Raw genomic sequence first — 7,247 nt, forward strand, 5'->3', positions numbered from 1 at the left:
TTGGAGCAATGTGCTTATAAGGAAGCATACAACAGGACAGACTGAAACCCGCTTGGGTTGAGAAGAACCCAATTTTCTGCTGACAGAATCGCAGGGTCTAGGAAGAAATGTGATGAGAAGATCCTCTCCTTTCACATGCAACACTTGAACTGGCCACTTGGCAATTTATAACCTCCATTGCAATATCCATTTTTTCCCCCTCCCCTTTCCAGAGGCAAGGGCCTGCTTTCCAAGAAGTGGCTCAGCACTGGAAAATGTGGATAGCCCAGGTGCTATGCTAATCAGATAGATGTTATTTTGGGGTGGGTGGGAAGGTACAAACTGCCATTCAAAGGAGCATGTGTATATGGATGGCAGGAACTGGCTGGCCATGAGTAGTTGCACCTGCGTGTCTGGGAGATCAATATGATTGCAAATGCTCCTCTAGTCCCATGTAACAAGAGTCCCTGTCTCTCTCCCTTAATAACCACAGTAGTGAACATTCACAGGAAGAGATATCCCACACCTAGAGAAACAGTACCAATAACGTGGGGGAAAAAGTAGGTGCCATTACTTTTATTTCACAAATAATGAGAAGATCATAAAAATGGCTGCCTGTGGATAGTCAAGACTACACCACAGGTCCTGAGATTCCCTTCTTTTCTGACTTGTATTTTATTTATGTTTTTTTTTTACAGAGTCTGCTATCTCTGATTTATCATGAGCACTAGCCTTAACTATTTTAGATTTCCCCCTTTTTTTTTTCTTTATTTCTTTTTTTGTTTTCTTTTTCACCATTTCTTTATTTTTCTCCCCATGGCTATTTTTTTGAAGTAGACCCAGGGAAATCCATGTTGGTAGCAGACTTGGAAATAGATTTTAAGCATAGCTTCCCATTCATACCTCATATCAGTGGTGGGTTGTTTTGTTTTTTTGTTTTTTTTTTTTCCCAGTTTAGAACTGTGTAAATAGCCTTAATGAGCCTTGAGGGCTCCCATTTGCTTAGAGAGATTAAAACAAGCTGGGAAGTCTCCAAGCACATGGGACAGAAGATACAAAATATACTTTAAGTAGAACCGGTCAAATAATTCACGCCAGATTGTTTATGAGACCTGTTGTGCCTTTTGACTTTTATTTAAGTATTACATTTTGTAAGCAAACCTGGGTCTACAATTTGTTCAAAAGATGGTAATTTTTGAGTACTTGCAATTTCTCAGCTCTTTTATGGGATTGATCAGCTAAATCATACTATGTTGTGGTTTTCTTTCGTGGAAGCAATTTTTTCTCTATTTGTGTATAACCCACCAATATTCTTAATTCTATGAGTAATAAATTTCATTTCAATGTGAATGATAAAAAATACCCCTCTCTTCCTGGGATTTCCACCCAAATTCACCTAAACTGGCAATCATGTTGTTTTTTACTGCTTGCAAAAAAGGGTAAGTCTTGCCCACCTGTTTACTGCGAAGGAAAGAGAAGGGAAGGAAAGCAAATCCATGAATGTGGCAGCACACGCTGCACATGTTTTAGAAGCTCTTTGTTTTGCACGAAACTAATTTTTTTCTCCCTCATTGGCCAGTTTACTGTGCAGTGGACATTGCACACAGATTGTGCCTAATGACACCATGATCTGCTAGTCCATACAGTTGCTTCATGGATCAAATCCTTTCTGAGTGTACGGGGTGGGATTATTTAATATAAAAGTATATAGGGAAAACACCCTTGAGTCACATTTTCTGAACAAGATCTCTGTTTCTCTCTCTGTCTCACAGAGAATGACTCTCTGTTCCACTTCCCCTGTATTATCTTACCTACACAGCTCCTTGGGAACTGCATGGCTGAGCAAGGATGCTTTGCTGCTCGAACAAAGCCTGGCATTGTCCAAGGGGCAGACGCACAAATCTGGACCTCGCCCCTGGAAGAGTGCAGAGTGACCCTGAACCCGAGCTCCCCCAAAAGCAAAATGCAACAGCCATTTCTCTGACCTAGGCTTTGTTCCACAGCCCCGTGGCAGAGATGTTAACCTCCAGCTTGCAGTACCACGCGTGAAAAGAGAGGCTGAAAGAAATGTCAGGGCAGAGCTCCTGTTGGTTGCGTGGAAAAAAGGGGAATGAAATCAGTTTGTACATTTTAACTTTCTGAAAACCTCAGGCCATGGGTGCTGAAGCAATTCTTTCTGCGTATCCCTGGCTGACTGTGCTCAGCATAACCCTGAAATCTAACAAATGCTGACCTTGCTCGTAAAAGCAATACATTGTTTTTAAACATTAGTTTCCTATTCCTGACAGATAAGTTGAAAAGTTAACAATGCGCTAAGGCTGTAAAATGTTGGCCAGAGTTTAGATTTCACCTCTGTTTAACTTTTTGTCAACAGATTGGCATTTTCCTCCCCATTCAGAACAGTTGGGTTTTGCTTTCAGCACTGAGTAATAGCTCTTAGATGCTCTCTCACGCAGAGATTTGAGTTCAATATTAAAGCATTGATAACACTCTTATTATCAGAAAGACATGGCCTATGGGCTCAGAGGGAATCTAAAACAGCTCTTTCAGCGCAATAAAAGAATAGTTCTACATTATGTGACATGAAGTTCCCAGATATATTACTTAACCAGATCACGGCATGCTAGCAGATTCAGGCCCATGCAGGCCTGCTAAGTCTTTCTGAAATTACTTCCTTTCAAGAAAACAGTGCCCCAGTGCAAGATATCTTTGCTAACACACTGGGTATAAATGACTGCTCCTGCAAGTTAAACTGCACAGCCAATACTCCCTGGGAGAGGCCGTGTTGGTTCAGCAGGGTGACAGAATCGTGCCGCTGGGACTTCAAGAGTTAACGATGTTAGCTGGGGGCTATGTTTCAGTCGCTGTACTTTGTGCTGTGCTGCGTTTAAATGCTGCTGAAAATAAGTTAAGGGCAGTGCTGTATATCTGTATATCCACTGAGCCAAGGAGAACCATTTATTTTTAATTGAATTAAATTGCTCACAAAATGAAAGTAGCATACTTTCATTAATATTTCATTACTTACAGTGTTAAACAATGATCACAAAGAAAACTTCGCTGGTGTCTTTTCCATTTCTGATTTTTTTCTGTTACTTTATTGCATGAGATGCTCCTGTTGGCTTTCCTGTGATTTGAATGTTAAATGCTGCTAAGGCTGAGTGCTCCTGATGGGTTTCGTAGGCTGAGGAACAAACCTGAACCTTGGTGCTGAAGCTGCTGCAGAGCTACAGCCGAGGAAGGAAGAGTGGGAGATTTGCAGCCCTATGTGACAGAATGGTTCTTTCTTCACAAAAAGAGGGATTCACCTTAGCACTAGGCAGAGAGTCATCCATAGAAACATCAGTGTCTCATCTCAAGACAGGAAAACACTGTCATGGCTACTGCTGTTACTCTTTATTATTTCAGTAAGCTCTGTGGTTGATGGAGGTAAAAGAAAAAGTTGTGGCATTTTCCTTCCAATCCAAAAGCAAAAGTTAAGCATGATTTAGATATCTGTGAAATTAAAACCAGGCTCTGCTTGCACATTGCCAAGGAGCTGAGTTGCTGAGGGAGTCGGTTATGCCTAAAATTTGCATTGCAACCTTCAATTTCATACTATGAATGTGGGCCATTGTTTTCCTCAGTGAGGTGCACTAGATGTGTATATATATTCTTCCACCTATTTATGTTAACCCCAGCCAAGTATTTATGCAAAAAGGCGAGGTATTTTGATCACAGAAGAAATCACCATGGATGGTGCAGATCTGGTCATATTGGCAAATTCCTCCATATGTTTCCTGTCCTTTACAGCAAGCAAATAGGTAAAAATCTACTAGAGGCATTGAACAACATTTATTTTTGTGCATAGTGTTCTATTTAGCAAAATCCGGCTCAGACAGAAATGAAACAAGTCCTGAGACGTGAGCTCCAGAGGTGTGAATGGTCTAGCTGCTTGTAGCTGGTTTATCTCAGTGTAGCTTTCGGCAGTATTGGATGATTGAACTGAAGCTATAACTTTGAGGATTAAATATGTATTTGATACACTTTCAATCAAGACTAACCCCTCTGTTTTTCACAGCATAGCCTTATGTCACTCATAGAAAAGGTAATGCTATTAAACCCGAGCAAGGAACTACAGAAAGCATCTTCTGAGGGAAGATGATGTGGTGTTTTCTCCTCAAAAGTTGTCTGTAGCTTGAATGTTGCTTAAGAAATTACTCAGCTCCTCATTGCCATGCTGACTGTGTCTTCTGGGTTCAGAAAGCACTTATTATGGTAGGAAATGACAGACCTGCTGTTTCAAAGCCAAGTTCAGACTGTGAATGTGGGCAGTGAACGCCATCTATTAAGGTTTAGGTCCATCTTCTCTCAGGATCCTTTTCCATGTAGCTTCGGGTGCTTAGATCTTTCAAAGGTGCAATCCTTCCCTGTCTGGAGGGAAGGAAATGGTAATTCCTTGGGGCTCCCATTGGAAAATGAAGAAATCATCAAGGGAAGGGAAAAATGTGGCTAAGACACTTCCAAGTAGCACGTTCCCAGGCAATCATGCCACTTTTAGTGTGTTAAAGTCAGTTGGCCTTTGGACAAATGCCTCGTCATAACACCACGCGAGGTGTGTGATAATCGCCAAGAAATGCTCTACCTGTCATGTCTTATTGCTTAAATATTTATGCTTATGACATTTGATTCCTACACTCTATATGTCATCAGAATGTTTCGCTCACAGTAGATATGTCATCACCCACCAGGAACAGCTGACACTAAGGATTAGAACACTTTCAAATTAAAAATCCCTAAACAAAGAAATGACATGCTAGTAATTGTCTGGGGTGGTATAAATCAAATATACGATGATATGAACTAATAGATTTATTACATTAAGCTGACCCAGCCATTTAATTTGATGATTCCTGTGCCTCGCTTAACTCTGTGAGGAAAGCAGAGAAAGAATAGGACTTGTATTAATGGTGCTTCTTATTTTGATGAAGGTCATGTTGTATTTCCTCTCAGTACCACCCTGAGGAGTCAATAGGGAAGAGTACAAATTCTGTGTCAGAAATTGCTAGAGAGAACTAAGTGTGCAAAATTAAATCCTGCCAAGAAATTTCTGTCTTGAAAGATTGTTTTAAAATGTTCCTAGTGTTTCCAGTACAATGTTAGGCGACCCTCAATAGGAGAATGGCATTAAATAGATTTCCAGCTACTCCATACAGGAAAAACCCCAAACTTCTGGGTAGAGGAGCTGGTGCTCCTGCCCCTCGCCCATGTTTCCCTTCAGGAGGAAGAGATGCCCACCCTCTGAGCCGCCAGCTGTGCCCAGGGCAGAAGTCCTGCCTCCAGGGGTGTCTAGAAACCCTCAGCTGGGCAGGAATGCAGGGATGCAGCAGAGGTGCTCAGCCTCCAGCACTGCTCCAGCAGCTGCTCTTGGTCTCTGCTGAGGCAACCACGGGTGCAGCCATTCCACAACTTAGGTATGGAGCCATGGGCTGCCAGCTGGATCGCCCTAGTGCCAGATGTTTTTAATTGGATAAAAAAGCTGAAATGCTGATGTTTTCTAATGAGCCACTATATTTGAGGGGCTGCTGCCCTTCACTGAAGAGAGTCAAAGCTGGTCAGCTATGTATTTGAAGGCAGGGCTACTGCTGGCATCAGGAGCCTCCCTTTAGACCAAGCACTCACAAAAAGTAAGGTCTCACCTCTCTCATTAGTCACCAGGGTGTGCACTATAATCACAGCAACTAATCCTTTGGTTGTATCCAGACATGCTTATTTAGGGTCTTTTTCTCTCTAACATCCACCAGTATTGAACCTAAACAAGGACATGGACACAAGCAAGACACGAGTGTAAGCTCATGCCACATGTGAAAACACAAAAATTGGAATAGATATGTGATTAAGATGGACTGAAGATGCATAATTTCCATTTTAACTGTTCCTCTGCCATTTCTAGTAGAGTTAAAATAAATGTTATTAATCAAAATATTAGTTGCTAGTAAAAGATAAAATCAAATAGGTCTAATATTTTGATGCTTGAAGAACGTTATCAATGAGTCTGAACGTTGTCATGAATGCTTGAAGAACGTTATCAGTAGCTATAGACCCATTTCTAACATTCCTCAAGCAAAATTTTCCCCTCAGGGCTGTGGGGCAGAACGTGCCCCGAGACAGTGTGCTCTGACTGCACATGTATAATGCCCTTTGATATTAATGGGGGAATCCAGAACATTGGGTTTGCTCTATGGCCCTAAGTGAAGGATTCTTCCTTTTGTGTCAGAGTCGCATGTATCAGCGCTTTCACTCATGGATTCTGTACATCTCCCTCAAACCAGCCCAAATAAAGCCGGCACCATGTGATCTGTCCTGGCACTGGCTCAGCAGGGTGGCATTGAACAGCTATATATATCTGGCACAATGTGGCTTGCACGCTGCGTGTGGATTTGAACGTACACGGCAGCTCGCCCCGAGAGGCCCAGCACAGCCACAGGAGACGGGCAAGCCGTCACCCACAGCCACTGGTGACAGCAGGAGCCGCTGCCGCCCATACCTGCCGCTGTGCACGTGCCCCTCCCGCTCATAAAGTTATCACATGGGATGCCCTTCTCTCTAATAAAGGGGTTATCTGAGGGGAGGGAGGGGACGTTGTTTTGGCTGGAATTTCACAAGGCACAGGTGGTACAACCAGCTGCAAGATCTTTAGTTCTTGTTGGCTGTACACCAGCTCTTGGTCTTTTCATAGTTCTTTCACTGGTAGTGAAGGAGGAGGAGTGGCAGGAAGGGACAGTGGGCCCTTGATGATGTTGTTCAGCATCAGCAGCTGTCTCAGGTTGGCATTAGGCTCTGGAACAGTTCCTCAGGAGGTGTTTATGCTGAACCGTTCCCTGGTGACACTGGACGCGATAGCAGAAATGGTAATGCAGCAAAATGCTTACTGAAAAGAATCCGTGCAAAAGTCTGTCCCATCCCTGAATTCCCCTGTGCAAAACCATCTTTTACTTTGTAAGCTGCCTGGGGTGGTACAACAAACCAAAGGTATTTCTCGGTAGAAAAGGATAGATTTTTCCACCAATGCTTCCCTTGAGTGATACAGCATAAACTGTGGAAATGGACACAGCTTCCAAGCATATGCCTCTAATTAACCAGTTATTTCGGAGGCTGCTGAGAGTGGAAATTACTGGAGATAAGGAGCCAGATCTTGGGTTTACACAAGATGGCACATTCCCGAGAGAATAGAGACAAAACCCAAATAATGTCAGGATGTGGAATTAGAAAGAATGCAAGCTCACATG

This window comes from Hirundo rustica, chromosome 3, assembly GCF_015227805.2.
Source record: "Hirundo rustica isolate bHirRus1 chromosome 3, bHirRus1.pri.v3, whole genome shotgun sequence".
Classification (NCBI taxonomy): Eukaryota; Metazoa; Chordata; class Aves; order Passeriformes; family Hirundinidae; genus Hirundo; species Hirundo rustica.